Genomic DNA, 19744 nt, shown 5'->3' with positions numbered 1-19744 from the left:
AAAAAAAAAAAAAAAAAAAAAAATCAAAACCAATTGAAATTGGCTGGACACAGTGGTTCATGTCTGTAATCCCAGCACTTTGAGAGGCTAAGGTGAGAGGATAGCTTAAGCCCAAGAGTTTGAGACCAGCCTAAGCAACACAGTAAAACCCTGTCTCTACAAAAAATACAAAAATTAGCCAGCCATGGTGATGTTCAGCTATGATTCCAGTTACTCAAGAGGCTGAGGCAGGAGGATTGCTTGAGCCTAGGAGTTTGAGGATGCAGTGAGCTATGATGGTGCCATTGCACACTCCAGCCTGTCTCCTTTTAGAGACAGTAAGACCCTGAAAAAAAGGGAAAGGAAAGGAAAGGGGAAAGGGGAAAGGAAAGGAGAAAAGAAAAGAAAGAAAGAGAAAGACTGAAATTCACTGAAGCAGAAAAGGGAATGTATTGCTTCCCGTATTTGGGAAGTTCAGGCTAAGAGTTTCAGGCATAACTAGATCTGAGGGTTCAAAGTATGTCATTAGGATTCTGTCTCCCAACATTGGCTTCCAGCAGGAGTCCAGGGAAGATGGCTTTGAGAAGTTCCAGGCTCACAATTTCCTTCTAGCTCATGACCCAGGAGAAAGCAGGAGCTTCTCTCTCTCAAGGCATACTTAGCTATGAAGAGGAAATGCGGGAGGGTCCCTCTGGGGTTACAGGCTCACCCTGAACCAATCACTGCAAACTTCAGAAGAAGGGAGATTAGAATGAACCTGTAAAATCAGTAGCTGTTACGGCCCACTTGGGAAGTTAACCAACATTACGAGGCAGTGAAGACAGTGCTGGTGGGGGGTAAAATCAGGAAGCTACAGCTGAGGTTCAGGAGAAGGCAAACCATTCTCAGCTGAGGTCGTTAGGAATGCCTTCGTAGGAGAGGTAGGATCTGAGTTGGGCGTTGGCAGGCCTAAAGTTTAAAAATGGATAAAGAAGAAAATACCGTACTTTCGTTCCTGATCATTTTCTAAGGCTCAAGGAAGCTAGCAGCCCAGGGGGATGTAAAGGATCGTGTTGGTTTTCTTCCCTTTGCCACTGGTTCAGGACGAGAAGCGTTTTTCTTTGATCTTCGAATTCTTCCAGAGACTGACAGAAAGGGGAGAATTTGGATAAAATCTCCAGCACAGGCACTCACATGTAAAGCAGGAGGAAAATGCTGTGCTTCTCCCCAACCTGAGGAACAGCTGGTAAGTGTAACTGGCAGTTTCCTTAATCAGTCCAGAAAGGCTTGTTATATAAATAAATGATTCAAATAGGAAGTGACTTACCTTAGGAAACATGCCTCGCTCTTTTTGGTTTTTCATGTTCCTAGAATGGTTTCTTTCAGGTTTGGGGTAGAATAGCTTGTAATTTTAATATACATTTATTAATTCTAAAACTGTCTAGTGTTGGGATTTTGGAATACATTTTTATGAGGATTCAAGTTGCATAATAATTTTCCAACCAGCCAGGCTAGCAGAGCCAAGGACTCAATTCTTTAGGACAGGGGTCGGTCCTTTTGTCTGTAAACGTCCTGTGCCAACCAGGGTGCTGTTGGCTGGGTTCAGGGGTGTGGTAACTGATTTGACCTTAAAAGGTGCTGGAGGTGATGATGGTGACTATGCTACTGCTGCTGCTGATAGCAACTATTGATCTCACAGGTGAGGCAGTTACAATATAAACCCCATCCTCTTTATTCTAAGGGAACCATTGCACTCTCTTTGTATGATGGATGATGGATGACGGTTAGATCAGATCAGAGATTTATTGTTTCCTACTTGTTGGTGATGTAATGATGACTTTAGGCACAAAGCTCTTTTCACTGATAGGCAAGTCTGCCCCTTCATGCAGGGAGTGGGAGATACCCTCATGTTTGGTTTAGGCTGAGTCTCTTCAGACCAGTTTGTCTTTAGAGCCCATTGGAAGCAGTACAGCAGCTCAGTATCTGTCATCTGTTCCCGCAGTGGGCCGCGGGGATGGGGCATGTCTTTTCTATGAGAACTGTAATGAATCATATAGGGGGAATCCTGACTTGAGGTGAGTAGAGGCATACAATTAGTTAATTGCATCGATTTTACCGGTGGATTGCTCCCTATCTCAGTTCCCATACATTGCCATGTAGCTTTCAGTGTCTCTTATGGCGGGAATACACTTCTCTGCTCCACTGATATTGGACTTGGCACCATGACTTGCTCTGGTCAATGAGATGCAAGCAGAAGAGAGTCTGTGCGGGTAGGAGTTGAAGCTTTGGAGGCTCCACCCTTGCTTTCTCATGTATTCCTTTCCCTCTACCATGGGAATGGCATGTCCCGATGGGCGCGGCTCTTTCAGCCTGGCAATGTGAGTGAGAAATACATACTTGTTTTTGTGAGCCATTGAGATATTAGGGCCACTTGTTACAACACATAACCTAGTGAAAGCTGACTGACACAAATGGTCACTTATTGTCCTGGTCATTCTTGTGAAAAATGGTCGAACTCTTAAACGTGTGGCTATAGACTGAGCTTGTAACAACTCTAGAAAACATCCTAAATCAAAGAAAACGAACGAACTACAGTCAGATTAAACCAACAGTAACAAGAAGCCAATTTTGTATATAAAATTTGCAAAGGCTATAAAAATAATAGCATTAGAAGAGTATACCAGAAACAAGCATTCTTAGACATTGTTAGTGGAGGTAGAATTAGAACCACGATGCTAGAGATAAATTCAGGAGCAGTACTGATACCAGTAAGAGATGGTATTGATAGAGTGCCTTTATGTGCCAGGCACTACTATTTTAAGTTTTATTGACTTTACTTGAATTAATAAAATTGATTTACATGTACTAACTTAATTCTTATAATCATCTTGCAGGGAAGGTATTATTATTAAATATATATATATTTCAAAACCCTTAAAAATGTTTCTTTGCTCTCTGATGCACATCTGGGAGTTTATCCTGAGGAAATAATTAAAGATGAAGTGAAAAAGTTTTATCTAAGAATGTTCGTGGCAGAATCGTTCATAACTGTGAAACTCAGAAGCAATATAAACATCCAGAAAATGGGAATCTTTTAAAAAAATTGAACACTTTAAAAGTGATATAAAAATATATGGTGGACATGAGAAGACTTTTATTTCCATTAAATAAAAAAAGCAGCTTAGTGGCAGGGGACAGTGACTCACATCTATAATCTCAGCACTTTGGGAGGCGGAGGCAGGGGGATCACTTGAGGTCAGGAGTTTGAGACCAGCCTGGCCAATATGGTGAGATCTTGTCTGTACTAAAAATAAAAAAAAAATTAGCCAGGCATGCTGGCACGCGCCTGTAGTCCCAGCTACTAGGGAGGCTGAGGCAGGCGAATCACTTGAACCCGGGAGGCAGAGATTGTGGTGAACTGAGATTGCACCACTGCACTCCAGCCTGGGTGACAAGAGTGAAACTTTGTCTCAAAAATATATATATAATAAAATTAAAATAAAATAAAATGTTTTTTAGAAAAGCAGTTTAGTGAAAAATGCAGCATAGACCTGCATTGTCTAATACAATAGCCACCAGCCACGTGAGCACTTAAAACATGACTAGTCTGGGCCGGGCGCGGTGGCTCATGCCTGTGATCCCAGCACTTTGGGAGGCCGAGGTGGGCGGATCACCTGAGGTCGAGAGTTCGAGACCAGCCTGACCAACATGGAGAAACACGGTCGCTACCAAAAATACAAAATTAGCTGGGCATGGTGGTGCATCCCTGTAATCCCAGCTACTCGAGTGGCTGAGGCAGGAGAATCGCTTGAACCTGGGAAGAGGAAGTTGTGGTGAGCCGAGATTGTGCCATCGCACTCCAGCCTGGGCAGTGAGAGCAAAACTCTGTCTCAAAAAAATATCTATATCTATATCTATATCTATATGACTAGTCGGAACTGAGAAGTGCTGTAAGTGAAGGCAGTATGGAAATAAAATAATATGAAAATATTTCATTAATAATTTTTATATTGATTGCAGGGTTGAAATGTTAATATTTTGGGGCATATTACTAACATTAATTTCCCCTGCTTTTTTTGTACTTTTAAAAAATGTGGCTACTAGAAAAAGTTAAAGTTTCATATGTGGCTCATATTTATTTTAGGACTTGTGACCACATAGTTTCTGTTACAACTGCTCACCTGCCTTGTAAGTCACAGCAACCACAGATGACATAGAAATGAATGGACATCACCGTGTTCTAATAAAACTTTATTTATAAAAGCAGACAGCCAACCAAGAGGGCTATAGTTTGCTTAACCATAGTCTAGACCAGAGTTTCTTAACCTTGGCCCTTTTGACATTTGGGGTTAGGTAATTTGTTGTTGCTGAGGGCTGGTCTGTGCATTTTAGGGTGTTTAGCAGTATCTCTGGCCTCAACCACTAGATGCCAGTATCACCACCTGCCCTGGTTTTGACAACCTAAAATGTCTGCAGACATTGCTGAATGTCTTCTGCTGGGGAAAAATCACCCTGATTGAGAACCACTGGTCTAGTTCATATGCTCTGGTTTCCGAGAAAACAAAAATGGTGTGCGTGTGTAGTGTTCTGGATGGGTACACACCAAGGTGCAGGGGTTACATGTTTGCTTTTTTCCCCGTCTTTTCATTTTTCTGCATTTTCTAAATTAAGCATAGGTTATTTATTTAATATGTAAAAAAGAACAATTGTGGGGCCGATTGTGGTAACTCAGGCCTGTAGTCCCAGCTACTTGGGAGGCTGAGATGGGAGGCTTGCTTGAGTCCAGGTGTTCTAAATGAGCCTGGGCAACATAGAGAAATCCCACTGCAAAAAAGGTAGGGGGAGAGGGGCAAATAAATAAATAAAACAATTGTGTAGAAAAGAAAGCCAAAAAGACAAAGATAAAATGAGACTACAGAAATAAATCCACGCGTAGAAAAGAAAGTGAGAGTTGGGGGAGAATGCTACTTCATCCCCAGAAGACAAGTTCTCTACTTGGCCAGGCCCTCAACTGCCACCGCAAGATGTAATATCAAGGGCAGCAGATGTGGTTGGGCCAGTAAACTGATCTCTGAGTTGATGGGTTTGGAAAAATACATCTGTCACACTGGAGTAGGCAGGCCCTTGCTTGGTGTGGTGTAACTATTTACCGAAAGGAAGCAGGCTTGATTTTGATGCACACACCACACCTCCTCAGGTGTAAGGCATGCTGGGACCTCCCCTGCTTGAGTCCACCAGGGAAAGGAGGAAGTAAGGAGTTAGACAAGGTTTCAGAATGAAAAATTAAAACGCTGACTGTACTGAACTACTTCTCAGAAAAGCCCGGCAGTAACATTTTAGCAGCTAAAAAGTCAGTGCCAATTTACTGATATTTAAAATTCATGTTATTATAAATCAATTATAATTATAAGTAACATTTACTTTGTGCTTACCATGCGCCGGGCAGTGTACCTCATTTAATCTTCCTTAATCTTCCTTATAGTGGTGAAAGGTAGGTGCTGTGTAGGATAGCTTTCCAGTTGTGGAACCCGAAGCTCGGAGATGGTAAGTTATATGCCTAAGAGCCACAGCTAGCAGTAGACGGAACCAAGGCTGTAGGCCACTCTCTGAGTTGACAAGTCATGCCCCTGTGATCTAAACTACAAGGGTGTACATTTTCTCTTGGGATTCAAGTTCTTATTTTGAATGAAAAATATATAATTCCTAAGAATTATGGTTTTTGGAATTAGTCCTTCCCAGGAAAAAAAAAATTGCTCACTGTCGTCATGGGTGAGAAGCTAATAAACATGTCAAGTTCAAGTGTAGTTTGAAAAACTTAATGAAGAGGTGGAGAGAGGTGAGGCAAAGGTCTAGGCAGGAAGTGACCCTCAAAGCTGGGTGGCCTGATACTGGAATCTGGGTGGTGGGTCCATGAGAAAAGGGCCCTAGCCAGTGGTGTCTGGAGAGATTGAGGGCATGGCAGAGAGAGACTAGACTCCATAGAGAGGGTGTTGGCAAGAGCTGGACAGGCCGCCATCATGGAAGAGGGGTGCTGGGAGGGAAACTGATTCAGAAGTGCGGTTCTCTGGTGTGCAGGCACAGAAGTGCCAAGCAGCAACCCTACAGCAGGACCATGGACATTAACTCACTGACGGCACTGTGTGGGAGTCGGTCAGCCCCAGAGCGGGGCTGAGCTGGCAGATGAAGGGTAGAGATGATGCCAGGTGTCTGGAGTAGGGAAGGCAGGTGTAGCAGAAGCTGTGGATGGCCCCCAATGCCTGTTCTTCCCTTCTGCCTTGGTACTAGAGCTCCCAAATTTTATTACTAACTGGGCACATGGCCACCAACCTCCCTTGAAGCCCAGTGTGACCATGCCCTTCTTCTCCTGCTAGCCTTCCTCTGGTAGGGATGCAATGGCCAGAACTCCAGCAGCCATTTGAGACCGTGAGGTGGGTATGGCATGGTGGCTCATGCCTGTAATCCCAATGTTTCTGGACACTAAGGTGGGAGGATCGCTTGAGGCCAGGAGTTGAGATCAGCCTGGGCAACCAAAGTATAAATGCACCTACAGAAATTGTTGATCCACACAATGTAATAAGAATGTTGAAAACCAGGTGTGGTGGCTCATGCTTGTAAGCCCAGCAATTTGGGAGGCTGAAATGGGAGGATCACTTGAACCCAGGAGTTTGAGAACAACCTAGGTAACATAGCAAGAGCCCGACGCTACAAAAAAAAAATAAATAAATAAACTAGGTATGGGGGTGTGTGCCTGTAGCCCTAGCTACGTTGGAGGCTGAGGTGGGAGGATTGCTTGAGCCAGGAGGTTGAGGCTGCACTGCTGTGAGCTATAATTGAGCCACTTCACTACAACCTGGGTGACAGAGTGACATCCTGTCTCAAAAAAAAAAAAAAAAAAAGACCATGAGGTGGGTACTGTTGTTGCAATTGGTGGAGTGAGAACATGGAGACTGGCTTCCTAGTGTTTGCAAAACTGCCAGGTACCAGGGCAGTCTCCCCTCTGCTCCCTTCCAGACTTGGTTTCTATTAGACAATTACATGTGTATCTTGTTAAATTTATTATTATTTATGGTTTTCTGTCATTTTGAATCAAGCTGAAGTTAATTTTTTTTTTTCTTTTTTTTGAAACGGAGTCTCGCTCTGTCACCCAGGCTGGAGTGCAGTGGCCGGATCTCTCAGCTCACTGCAAGCTCCGCCTCCCGGGTTCACGCCATTCTCCTGCCTCAGCCTCCCGAGTAGCTGGGACTACAGGCGCCCGCCATCTCGCCCGGCTAGTTTTTTTTTTTTTTGTATTTTTTAGTAGAGACGGGGTTTCACCGTGTTAGCCAGGATGGTCTTGATCTCCTGACCTTGTGATCCGCCCGTCTCGGCCTCCCAAAGTGCTGGGATTACAGGCTTGAGCCACCGCGCCCGGCCTAGCTGAAGTTAATTTTAACTAACTTGGCAAGGAGTGACATTTTCTTTGTTTTTATTTATTTATTTTTATTCTTATATTTTTTGAGATGGAGTTTCACTGTTGCTCAGGCTGGAGTACAGTGGTGCGATCTTGGCTCACTGCAACCTCTGCCTCCCGGGTTCTAGAGATTCTCCTGTCTCAGCCTCTCAAGTAGCTGGGATTATAGGCGCCTGCCACCACACCCGGCTAATTTTTGTATTTTCAGTAGAGACAGGATTTCACCATGTTGGCCAGACTGGTCTCAAACTCCTGACCTCAGGTGATCTGCCTGCCTCAGCCTCCCAAAGTGCTGGGATCACAGGCGTGAGTCACCACACCTGGCCTGTTTTTATTTTTGATTCAGGGGATATATGCACAGGTTTGTTACAAGGGTATATTGCGTGACGCTGAGGTTTGGGCTTCTGTTGATCCCATCACCCAAATATTGAACATGGTACCCAATAGGAAGTCTTCCCAGCTATTTTCCCCTTCCTCCCACCCCTCTTTTGGAGTCTCAGTGTCTATTGTTCCCATCTTTATGTCTGTGTGTCCCCATGTTTAACTCTCACTTATAAGCGAGACCATGCAGTATTTGGATTTCCGTTTCTGCATTAATAGGACTGACATTTTCTAATGCTGACCTTAGAAAGCTGGCTCCCCCTCCCAACTCCCTTCCTATAGCATAGATTCTATATAAACTCATTCTAGTTTGAATTAATAGGAATTTAAAGTTACTTTAAGTGAATGAGCGCAAACACATTCACAAACCTGAATATTCCAGAACATATTGTAATTGCTGCAGTTGTTCCAGTTCAGGTCCTCATCCACTCCCGTCCCATCCACTCTCCCACCCACCCACCAGGGTCTCAAGGTACATGTACAATAGAAGGAAAAACTTACTTTACAAATAGAGTGCTCTTCTCCCCAAGAAAATTCAGAGTCACAGCCATCATTACCATTTCCTCAGTTTCGTACTCCATTCCAATACCTGCAGTGATGATCCGCAGCTCACACTCTGTCTTCCATTCCTCCCTCTGACAAAGCTTAGTTCCTGCTCGCCTCCCTAGGTGCCCTGAATCCCAGCCTCTCCTGCCTTCTCTAGGACTGAAACCCAATCCTCATCTCATTTCCTGCCTGTAAAACAACCGCTTCCCACAACCATTCATTATCCCCATCAGCAATTAACCTTTTATCGTGTGTTTGTTGATACCACAATTCTGGGGTATGTCATAAAGGTGTGGTTGTAGGCATGGATCCTCAGGAAATAGACTTTGAGATAGATGTTTCTGGGGGAGAGTTTTGGGGGAAACCTGCACAAGAATGAAGGAAGAAGGACTGGATAGTTCAAGAAGTTGAACTTCTTGGCAATTGTGAGAGAGGGCTCAGCTCACCCCACAGGGACCTCCAAAGATGGCTGGTCCTTCAGAGATGTCTGGGATTGAGGCAAGGGACTGAGTGCCTTAGTCCTTTGAGTCCTTTGTGTCTCCAGGCAGCACATTCCAGTTCCCACTACAGATGCATTGAAGGATTTTGGCTGGTTATGGTGAGACTTCTCAGGGTGGTTGAGTGGCTACCTACAGGGTCTAATACTTCATCTCCGAGGCCCAGAACATGAATTTTCCTTATATGTCCATAGCTGATCAGTCTTTCTATGACAAATCATACTAATTAAATTTAGACAAGACAAATGAATACATGACAAATAGATTTGTTTACAATGAGATTGTCTCTTCGCGCAATCAAAATGCTTGTGTTCCCACATATTCTCACAAGTGGGAGCTGAATCATGAGAACACACGGACACATGGTGGGGAACAACACACACTGGGGCCTGTGTGGGGAGGGTATGGAGAGGGAGAGCATCAGGAAGAATAGCTAATGGATGTTGGGTTTAATACCTAGGTGATGGGTTGATCTGTGCAGCCAACCGCCATGGCACACGTTTACCTGTAGAACAAACCTGCACACCCTGCACGTGTAGCCTGGAACTTAAAAGCTGATGGAAAAGAAAGTTTGTGTTCTTTATTTCTAATATCCATTTCCCAGTATCAACACAGGGGAAAGATGGTGGCAGTGTAGAGGTCTAAAAGTCATTAAGTTGGCCAGGTGCAGTGGCTCACGCCTGTAGTCCCACCACTTTGGGAGGCCGAGATGGGCGGATCACGAGGTCAGGAGATTGAGACCATTCTGGCTAACACGGTGAAACCCCATCTCTACTAAAAAATACAAAAAAACTAGCTGGGCGAGGTGGTGGGCACCTGTAGTCCCAGCTACTCGGGAGGCTGAGGCAGGAGAATGGCGTAAACCTGGGAGGCGGAGCTTGCAGTGAGCGGAGATCTGGCCACTGCACTCCAGCCTGGGTGAAAGAGCGAAAAAAGAAAAAAAAGAAAAAGTCATTAAGTCCAAGTTAAAGCAGGAAGTCAGCATGGTCCAAGAAATCTCTCTGTCAGAAGAAAACTCGAAGGTATTCGATGCTTCAGATGGAAGGAGTAAGAAGCGAGAAAATATTCGTGATGTGGCAAGGACAAAATATGTTTCTTCTCTCTACAAAAAAAAAAAAAAAGGTCTAGGAAAAACTCAGAACGGTACAAGAAAATCATGGTCCAAATAGAGGCAAAATAAAATGAATCGTAATTTTGAGCAACTGCAGGGATGTAATAAAAGAAAATCAATTTGGCTGTGCTCCTGGGAACATACTCCTTTGAGCCACCCAAAAGGTGGTGACATTGAACCCGAGAGGAAGAAGTGTGGTCCTAACGTAGTCCTTGGCTCTCCAAGGAACAATATTTACCTGCTCACAATAATGTTAATGCAGTTCATTGGCTTTGAACTAGTAGAATTAACCCGTAAACCAAGCACAGAGGACTCATCACGATTGCAGAACAGAATGAAATGTTACCAGTCAGAACAATGGAAAGACAAAGATCAAGCTGAAAGAAGTTGAAAGGGGAAAGTGGGGGAGCTGATATCTCCACCTCATACTGTGTGGAGTTAAGAAATATTGTTGAAAGCTCATGGAATGAGGCCAAACATGGTGGATTATGCCTGAAATCCCAGCACCTTGGGAAGCTGGGGCAGGAAGACCACTTGAGGCCAAGAGTTTGAGACCAGCCTGGGGAATATAGCAAGACCCTATCTCTCCAAGAAGAAAAAATTAAAAATTAGCCAGATGTGTTGACACGTGCCTGTGATCCCAGCTACTTGGGAGGCTGAGGCAGGAGGATTGCTTGTTCTCAGGCGTTCAAGGCGGCTGTGATCCATGTTCACACCACTGCACTCCAGCCTGGGTGACGGAACAAGGTCCTGTCTCAAAATAAATAAATAAATAAGTTCATGGAGTGAGAACTGGAATTTTAAGTATATTACTTAAAATTATGTTAGTAACCAATGGAAGGATTAAAAATAATACTAAAACCACCAAACTTTGGAATGGAGAAGGGGAAGTGGAGGCAGAGTTAGTAGATGTTTACCTTTCAAAATAGGTAGACCATGTACACCATTGGTAAATTATGAAGCAGAAGAGTAAGCATATGATTTAAGGTTATGGAGGTAACCATCAGAAAAAACAAAAACAGAAGCAGTCAAGCGGTTGGCTTTGGAAAGCAGCTGCAAGTGGAGACGATATGGGAGGTAGAAGGTTACTTCTGTAGCATTTTATTTTTTCATCCTATGCATGTATTTCTTGCAAATTATGGAAAACAGGTATGATTTTAAAAATCACCGGGCAGAGTTTAATTACTAATCAAAAGGAGGTTTGGCAAGTATAGACTCAGAAAGATTTAGGGGGTAGGTCTCTTATGTTCTAGAAAATCCCGGTGAAATCCTATTCTCCAGCAATGGAGAACACATTTTTGGTGCTCCTCCTAATTTCAGGACCTGTCTCTACTGAAAAGAAGTGGGTCCACACAGACACATATAAATGTGCGGGACTCTTTCACGAACCTCTGCTTTGTGTCCCGACAAGACAGATCAATGTCAGAGGACCACCTCTGACTTCTCCCCGAGCTAGCTCATTCACTCCTTTGTTGCTCAAAATAGGGAATAACTGGAGCCATGGTCCTAATGGTGGTAGCACATTAGACTTTCTTGTGGAGCTTTAAAAATATACCCTTGCCCAGGCACCACCCCAGACCAATTAAATCTGCGGCCCCGGCTTTGGTACTTTTTTAGTTTAAAAAAATTCCCCAGGTGCTTCTGTTGTGCGGTTGGAATTAGAAGCGCAGCTGGAATTGAGAGGCCCAGTCCAGTCATTCTGTGCTGCTCATCAGACGACTGAAGCAGGTCACCTGGAGGTAGCCCACAATTCCTTCATCATCGCCGTTTTTGGAGAGTGATCATACCCGACTTTTCCACAGTTTCTCACTGCCCATTCACTGCCCAAGCCCTGCCATATGGCTCCCCTGCTGCCCACGTCTCTGGGAACTGCCTTTCCTCATTCTCTCCAGTGAGCTGCTAGTTGCTATGTCCAATGAGTTCTCCAGTCCCTAAACGTCTTCTCTGTGCAGGGTTTGACCCTGCTGATAAGTCCTCCTTTGCTCAAATCCCCTCCTTGGTTTCTTTGATCCCCACTCTCCCTGATTCTCTTCCTTCCTCCCTGCTCAACCATCTCAGCCGGCTTCACGCCAACCATCCGCTGTTTGCCTGGGCCTCTCCTCTTCATCCCAGATCTGCCCGCATGGGCCTCTCCTCTCTCATCGCTCACATTCTCCTGGGGGTTTCAAGTACCTTCTTGACTGCTATTATCAGCTCACTGAGGATGGCCTCAGGCCTTCACCTCCATCCCACATCAGCTATCTGATTGCCTACTGGACATTTCCACCTGATGTCTTACAGGTGCTTCAGTGAAAACCTTCCCCCAAATGAAGCTCATCATCTAGTGCCCAAACCCCTTCTCCCTCTTCCTTGCTTTGTTGAATGGCCCCAGTTATCCAACCCCACTCAATTTACAACCCGAACTCCAGAAATTTCCTAGACACATCCCTTTTCTGCCTCCCACCAACATCCAGTTAATTCCGTCTTAGTCACCCCCCTGCTCTATCTCTGCCAGACCTTCAAGTCTGTCCATCATCATCTCCTCCCTCGGTGGCTGCGATGGCCTCCCTACCTGTCTCACTGCCTTAATCATGTCCCCTTAGGACATAGGCAATACTCACTTAGGTCGGAGCAATCATTCCAAAGCACAAATATGACTGTGTCAATCTCCTGTCTAAGACCCTTCAATCGCTTCCTCATGGCCTGCCAAGTCCAAACTTAGAAAGATCCACGAGGCAATAATAACGTACTGCTCCCTCCCTCTCCAGTTTCAGCACCTGCTAGGACCAACAGATGCCCCGTGCATCTAAGCACACTGAGTGCGCCCACCCCCTTCTTCCCGATCTGCCAGCCTGCTTCCTCCCGGCTTTCTAGCCTTCCCCTGCAGTCTACTGGGCCTGGAATGCCCTCCTGGTTGTTTTCTATTCACACTTCAACCTTTTGCTCAGACCTTACCACGTTTAAGCCACCTCCTCCCCCTGTCTATTCTAGGGTCTGGCAAACAGTAGGTGCTCAAGCAATGTTTACCAAATGAGCAAGTACACAATACTGTAAATTTTAAAGTGGGGTGTAGTATTACTACATGAAGAAGGTGCAAAAGATAATTATATATCTAATTCTCAAACACGTTGACTTTAAAAGAAGGTTCTCAATGTACTCAGAGGAGCCCTGGGGACCCCCACAGAGCTGCCTCAAAGGCTGCTGATAGGGATCCCCACTTTTAAACAGGAACCCTTTCATTTCATCTATTGTATATGTTGGTCTTTGAGAAAGATCTAGCTTGAACAAAGTGTCTAAAGTGTCTTGTGATCAAGGAATATATTAAAAACAATTCTCTAAACTATTCAAACAAGGTGAAACATAATTTCCAGGTTAATTACCCCTGCAAAAAAAGTTCTCATATGTCTGGTTTTTGTTTTGTTTTGTTTTGTTTTGTTTTGTTTTGCTGACTGCCACAGGAATGTATTTTTTCTTGATTTTCCTTAGTGTCTTAGTGACATACTTGGCAGGGTTTTTTTGTTTTGTTTTGTTTTGGCTTTTAAAAAAATTATTACTTTGAATCAATTGTATATGCATACAGTCAAAAGAAGTTAAGAGAGATAGAAAAGGAATTCAGTGAAAAATTACCCTCTCACAAACACCCTGTTTCCATCCTCTGGAGACAACGCTGTGGCTGGCTTCAGCACATCATTCCAGAGATTTCTGTGCAGGGGTCACTGCTCTGCTGGGCAGGAAGCACATTCACTTGGTGGGGACAATGGAAGGACAAGTCTTCTCCTACATGTTGTGGACATGGTTTAATCATTACAAACTCAGAGTGGCCTCAAAAGACACCTGGCCCCACTATCCAATGACTGTCAGGAAGAAGGGCTTAACATCAACTCTTCTAATATCAAAACCATTTTTTGGCAGACAACCTCTAGCATTTGCTTGGCTCATCGCCAAATACCCATTTAGATCTGCTTATTTACTTACCTAGCAGTACATTCTTCTCCTAATACATTATGGAGGATTTATCAGGAAATTACACTACTCCAAATGAGATGGTCTGTGGGTGCTTTGCTGAATATGTATTTTTAATGACTGGAGTAAGCATTTGATATTTCAGTAAGTAGCGTTGGGACAATTCACTCTCAAATGAAAGACAAAAGAAAAAAATCATAAAGAAAATAAAATTCCTACCAATTGCCACCACTGAAATACATTAAGGAGGTACTAAAGACTGGAACATGGGGAAAATACACTAAAACTGTCAGAAGAAATTATAAGAGAACACCTTTTTGAATTTTGGAGAGAAAATGTTTTTTCTTTTTCTTTTCTTTTGAGATAGTCTCCCTCTGTTGCCCAAACTAGAGTGCAGTGGTGCGATCTCACCTCACTACAATCTCCAAATCCTGGGTTCAAGTGATTCTCATGCCTCAGCCTCCCAAGAAGCTGGGATTACGGGCATGTGCCACCATTCCCAGCTATTTTTTTCTATTTTTAGAGGAGACGGATTTTCACCACGTTGGGCAGGCTGGTCTCGAACTCCTGGCCTCAAGTGATCCACCTGCTTCAACCTCCAGGGATTACAGGTGTGAGTAATCACACCCAGCCAGAAAGTATTTTCTTTAAGACAATACAAAAAAATACAAACTATAAACGGAGGTCCATCTGATTATACCTGATTTGAAACCTTTTGTCAAAAGCACACCATGAACTAGATTAAAAGACAAGTGGGGACCTGGGAGAAGGTATTTGCAGAAGATCTAGCAGACAGAGAATTGTGAGCTAGAATGTATGTGATCCCTACAAATCAGGTGGAAAAAGCCATACAACCCCAAAGGAAAAACAGACCAAAAATATGAACCGAGAATGTATAGAAGAGGAAATAAGAACAGGCAATGTGTGTATTAAAAAATATTCAACTTCATGCAAACTCAGGAAAGCACAGTTAAAACAATGTGGGTTTTTTTGGCCAATCACATTGGCAGAAACCTTGAGCCTGAGAATATCAAATGTTGGCTAAGCTGTGAGAGAAATGGTGCCCTCATTCACTGTTGTTGGGAGTGTAAATCAACGGAGATATTTGAGAGAACAATTTAGCAGCATTTTGTAAATTTGAAAATATGTGTCCCCTGTAACAGCAATTTCATTTCTACATATTTATTCCCACAGGTGCTCACTCTGTCCGAGGATGTGTATTTGTGTTTAGTTTCAGTCTAAAAGTCCACCATGAGACTGTCTAAAATACTGTGGTGTTTGTGGTCCGTAGAATACTTTGCTGCCTGTGTTAATTTGTTTGGGCTGCTGTGACAAAGTACCACAGACTGAGTGACTCAAACAACAGAAGTTTATTTTCTCACTGTTCTGGAGTCTAGCAGTCTGTGGTCAAGGTGTCAGCAGGGCTGGTTTCCTCAGAGGCCCCTTTCCTTGGGGTAGAGATGGCTGTCTTCTCTCTGTGTCTTCACATGGCCTTTTCAAAAAAAAAAACTTTTATTTTAGACACAGAGGTACACGTGCAGCTTTGTTACTAGAGAATATCGTGTGATGCTAAGACTTGGGGTAAGTACCTGATAGGTCGTTTTTCAATTCCTGGCCCCTCTCTCCCTGCCCTCTCTACTAGTCCACAGGGTCTGCTCTTCCTGTATTTACATCCATGGGTGCTCAATGTTTAGCATCCACTTATAAGTGAGAACATGCAGTATTTGGTTTTCTGCTCCTATGTTAATTCCCTTAGGATTATGGTCTTCAATTGCATCCATGTGGCTGCAAAGGACATGATTTCATTCCTTTCATGGCTGTGTACTATTCCATGGTGTATATGTACACCACATTTTCTTTATCCAGTCTACCACTGATGGGCACTGGGTTGATTCCATGTCTTTGCTATTGTGAATAGAACAGTGATGAACATACAAGTACGTGTGTCTTTTTGGTAGAATGATTTATTTTCCTTTGGGTATATACCCAGTATATAATGGGATTGCTGGGTTAAATGGCAGCTCTGTTTTAAGTTATTTGAGAAATCTCCAGACTGCTTTGCATAGTGGCTGGACTAATTTGCATTCTCACTAACAGCCTATAAGCGTTTCTTTTTCTCTGCAGCCTTGCCAGCATCTGTTGTTTTTGGACTTTCTAATAATAGCCATCCTGACTGATGTGAGATGGTATCTCATTTTGGTTTTGATTTCATTTCTCTGATGATTAGTGGTGTTGAGCATCTTTTCATATAGTTGTTGGCCAACTGTATGTCTTCTTTCGAGAAGTGCCTGTTCATGTCCTTTGCCCATTTTTAAATTTTAATTTGCATAAGTAAATTGGTAACACAGAGAGTGGGGCACTGCTGTTAAGATACCCGAAAATGTGGAAGCTACTTTGGAACTGGGTAACAGGCAGAGTCTGGAACAGTTTGAAGGGCTCAGAAGAAGACAGGAAAATGTGGGAAACTTTGGAACTTCCTAGAGACTTGGAGGGCTCGGAAGACAGTAAGATGTGGGAAACTTTGGAACTTCCTGGAGACTTGTTGAATGACTTTGACTAAAAATGCTCATAGTGATATGGACAATAAAGTCCATGCTGAGGTGGTCTCAGACAAAGATGAGGAACTTGTTGGGAACCGGCGTAAAGGTCACTCTTTCTATGCAAAGAGACTGGCGGGATTTTGCCCCTGCCCTAGAGTTCTGTGGAACTTTGAACTTGAGAGAGATGATTTAGGGTTTCTTGAGGGAGAATTTGCTAAGCTGCAAAGCATTCAAGAGGAAGCAGAGCATAAAAGTTTGGAAAAATTGCAATCCAATGATGTGATAGAAAAGAAAAACCCATTTTGTGGGGAGAAATTCAAGCCTGCTGCAGAAATTTGCATAATAACAAGAAGCCAAATGTTAATCACCAAAACAATGGGGAAAATGTCTCCAGGACATGTCAGAGACCTTTGGCAGCCTCCCAATCAATGTTCTGGAGGCCTACGAGGGAAGAATGGTTTCCTGGACCCGGGCCCAGGGCCCTCCTGCTCTGTGCAGCCTTGAGACACGGCGCTCTGCATCCCAGCTGCTTCAGTTCCAGCCATAGCTAAAAGGGGCCAAGCTACAGCTCAGGCCATTGCTTCAAAGAGTGCAAGCCTCAAGCCTTGGCAGCTTCCAAATGGTGTACGGGTCCTGCCAGTACACGGAGGACAAGAATCAAGGTGTGGGAACCTCTGCCTAGATTTTAGAGGATGTATGGAAAAGCCTGGATGTCCAGGCAAAAGTTTACTGCAGGGATGGAGCCTCATGGAGAACCTCTGCAAGGGCATTGCAGAAGGGAAATGTGGGGTGGGAGCCCCCACAGAGTCTCCACTGGAGCACTGCCTAGTGGAGCTATGAGAAGAAGGCCACCATCCTCCAGACCCCGGAATGGTAGATCCACCTACAGTTTGCACTGTGCGCCTGGAAAAGCCTCAGACACTCAATGCCAGCCCATGAAAGCAGCTAGGAGGGAGGCTGTACCCTGCAAAGCCACAGGGGCAGAGCTTCCCAAGGCCATGAGGAGCTTACCTCTTGCATCCGTGTGACCTGGATGTGAGACATGGAGTCAAAGGAGATTATTTCAGAGCTTTAAGATTTGTCTTCTCTGCTGGATTTTGGTCTTGCATGGAGCCTGTAGCACCTTTGTTTTGGCCAATTTCTCCCATTTGGAATGGGTATATTGACCCAATGCCTGTACCTCCACTGCATCTAGGAAGTAATTAACCTGCTTTTGATTTTACAGGCTCCTAGGCTGAGGGACTTGCTTTGTCTCAGATGAGACTTTGGACTTGGACTTTTGGGTTAATGCTGGAATGAGTTAAGACCTTGGGGGACTATTAGAAGAGCATGATTATGTTTTGAAATGTGAGGACATGAGATTTGTCAGTGGGGGGAGGGCAGCGGTGGAATGATATGGTTTGGCTTTGTATCCCCACCCAAATGTCACCTTGACTTGTAGTTCCCACAATCCCTATGTGTTGTGGGAGGGACTTGGTGGGAGGTAATTGAATCACGGGACAGTTACTCACATGCTGTTCTTGTGATAGTGAGTTCTCATGAGATCTGATGGTTTTATAAGGGCCTTCCCCCTTTTGCTCGGCATTTCTTGATGCCGCCATGTGAAGAAGGACGTGTTTGCTTCCCCTTCCTCCATGATTGTAAGTTTCCTGAGGCCTTCCCAACTGTGAGTCAACTAAACCTCATTCCTTTATAAATTACTCAGTCTTGGGTACTTCTTCATAGCAGCGTGAAAATGGACTAATACATGGGGTTATTTATTTTCTGCTTGTTGATGTGTTTTGAGTTCCCTATAGATTCTGGATATTAGGCCTTTGTTGGATGCATAATTTGCAAATATCTCCCCCCATTCTGTAGCTTATCTGGTTACTCTGTTCATAGTTTATTTTGCTGTGCAGAAGTGCTTTAATTTAATTGGGTCCCACTTGTCTATTTTTGTTTTTGTTGCAATTACTTTTGGGGAATTAGCCAAGCATTCTTTGCCAAGGCTGATATCAAGAAGAATATTTCCTAGGTTGTCTTCTAGGATGTTTATGGTTTGAGGTCTTACATTTAAGTCTTTGATCCATTTTGAGTTAATTTTTGTATATGGTGAAAGGTAATGGTCCAACTTCAATCTTCTGCATGTGGCTAGCCAGTTATCCCAGCACCATTTATCGAATAGGGAGTCCTTTCCCTGTTGCTTGTTTTTGTTAGCCTTCACATGGCTTTTCTTTGTGTCTGTGTCCTAATCTCCCCTTCTTATAAGGACAGCAGTCACATTGGATTACAGCCAACCCTAGTGATCTCATTTTAACCTAATTATCTATTTAAAGACATTGTCTCCAAATGCAGTCACATTCTGAGGTACTAGGAGATTATGACTTCAACATACAAATTTTGAAGGGAACACAATTTAGCCCATAACCCTGCCCCTACAAGGAATGAGTAAGATCCATGCATAACAAAGTGTCTCCATCTCAGAAAGCAATGTTGAGTTGAATGTGCATGAGGTATAATGGTGCATACCATATCATACCACCTACCACTTAGAGGCATGGAACATACCCACAGACCTACAGAAATCCCTTCTATATGTGGGTAAACATTTAAATGCTCTGGAATTGGCTGATCACAGAGGCCGGGGCTAACACCTGTAATCCCAGCACTTTGGGAGGCCAAAGTGGGTGGATCCCTTGAGCCCAGGAGTTCAAGACCAGCCTGGGCAACATGGTGAAACCACATCTCTACAAAAAATACAAAAATTCTCTGGGTATGGTGGCATGTGCCTGTAATCCAGATACTTGGGAGACTGAGATGGGAGATCACCTGAGCCTGGGGAGGTTGAGGCTGCAGTGAGCCATGATTGTGACACTACACTCCAGTCTGGGTAACAGAGTAAGACTCTGTTTCTAAAAAAACAAAATAAAAACAAGAAAGAAATAGAGCCAGCTTATGTATTTTCCATAGAATCTCCTTATCTTAAATGTCTCCTCTCATTCTAGAAATAGACCTATCTAATATATTCATCTATTATGTCACCTTGAACAAATATATATTATATATAACATATATTTTATACTTCCACCACTTTAGACTTTTCCTAAAACCTCAAGGGAAAACTTCATTATTTGTTATGTCATGGTGTTTCTGAATCACATACATTTTAAACCTGCAATATGAAATCATTACTGAATATTTTCTAATTTAGTTCATTGTTTTGAATCTCAGTTTTTTACCTATCAAGTAAGAAAATTAATGTTCAGATATCTTCACAATTTTGTCTGTTATAAAGGTGTAAGTCATTTATCAAAATTTCTCAGTTATCTGTGCTGTTCTG

At 43.5% G+C, this 19744-nt stretch overlaps 1 pseudogene; it reads left to right on the top strand.

Moving 5' to 3' along the window:
• Positions 1–19744, top strand: part of LOC108535893 (cysteine and histidine-rich domain-containing protein 1-like) — a 42719-nt pseudogene that overhangs the window by 6844 nt on the left and 16131 nt on the right.

The sequence above is a fragment of the Rhinopithecus bieti genome, unplaced genomic scaffold (genome assembly GCF_001698545.2).
Source record: "Rhinopithecus bieti isolate Rb0 unplaced genomic scaffold, ASM169854v2 scaffold_12086, whole genome shotgun sequence".
Lineage (NCBI taxonomy): Eukaryota > Metazoa > Chordata > Mammalia > Primates > Cercopithecidae > Rhinopithecus > Rhinopithecus bieti.
The sequence above is the reverse complement of the archived record's forward strand: the minus strand, read 5'-3'. Positions and strand labels throughout refer to the sequence as shown.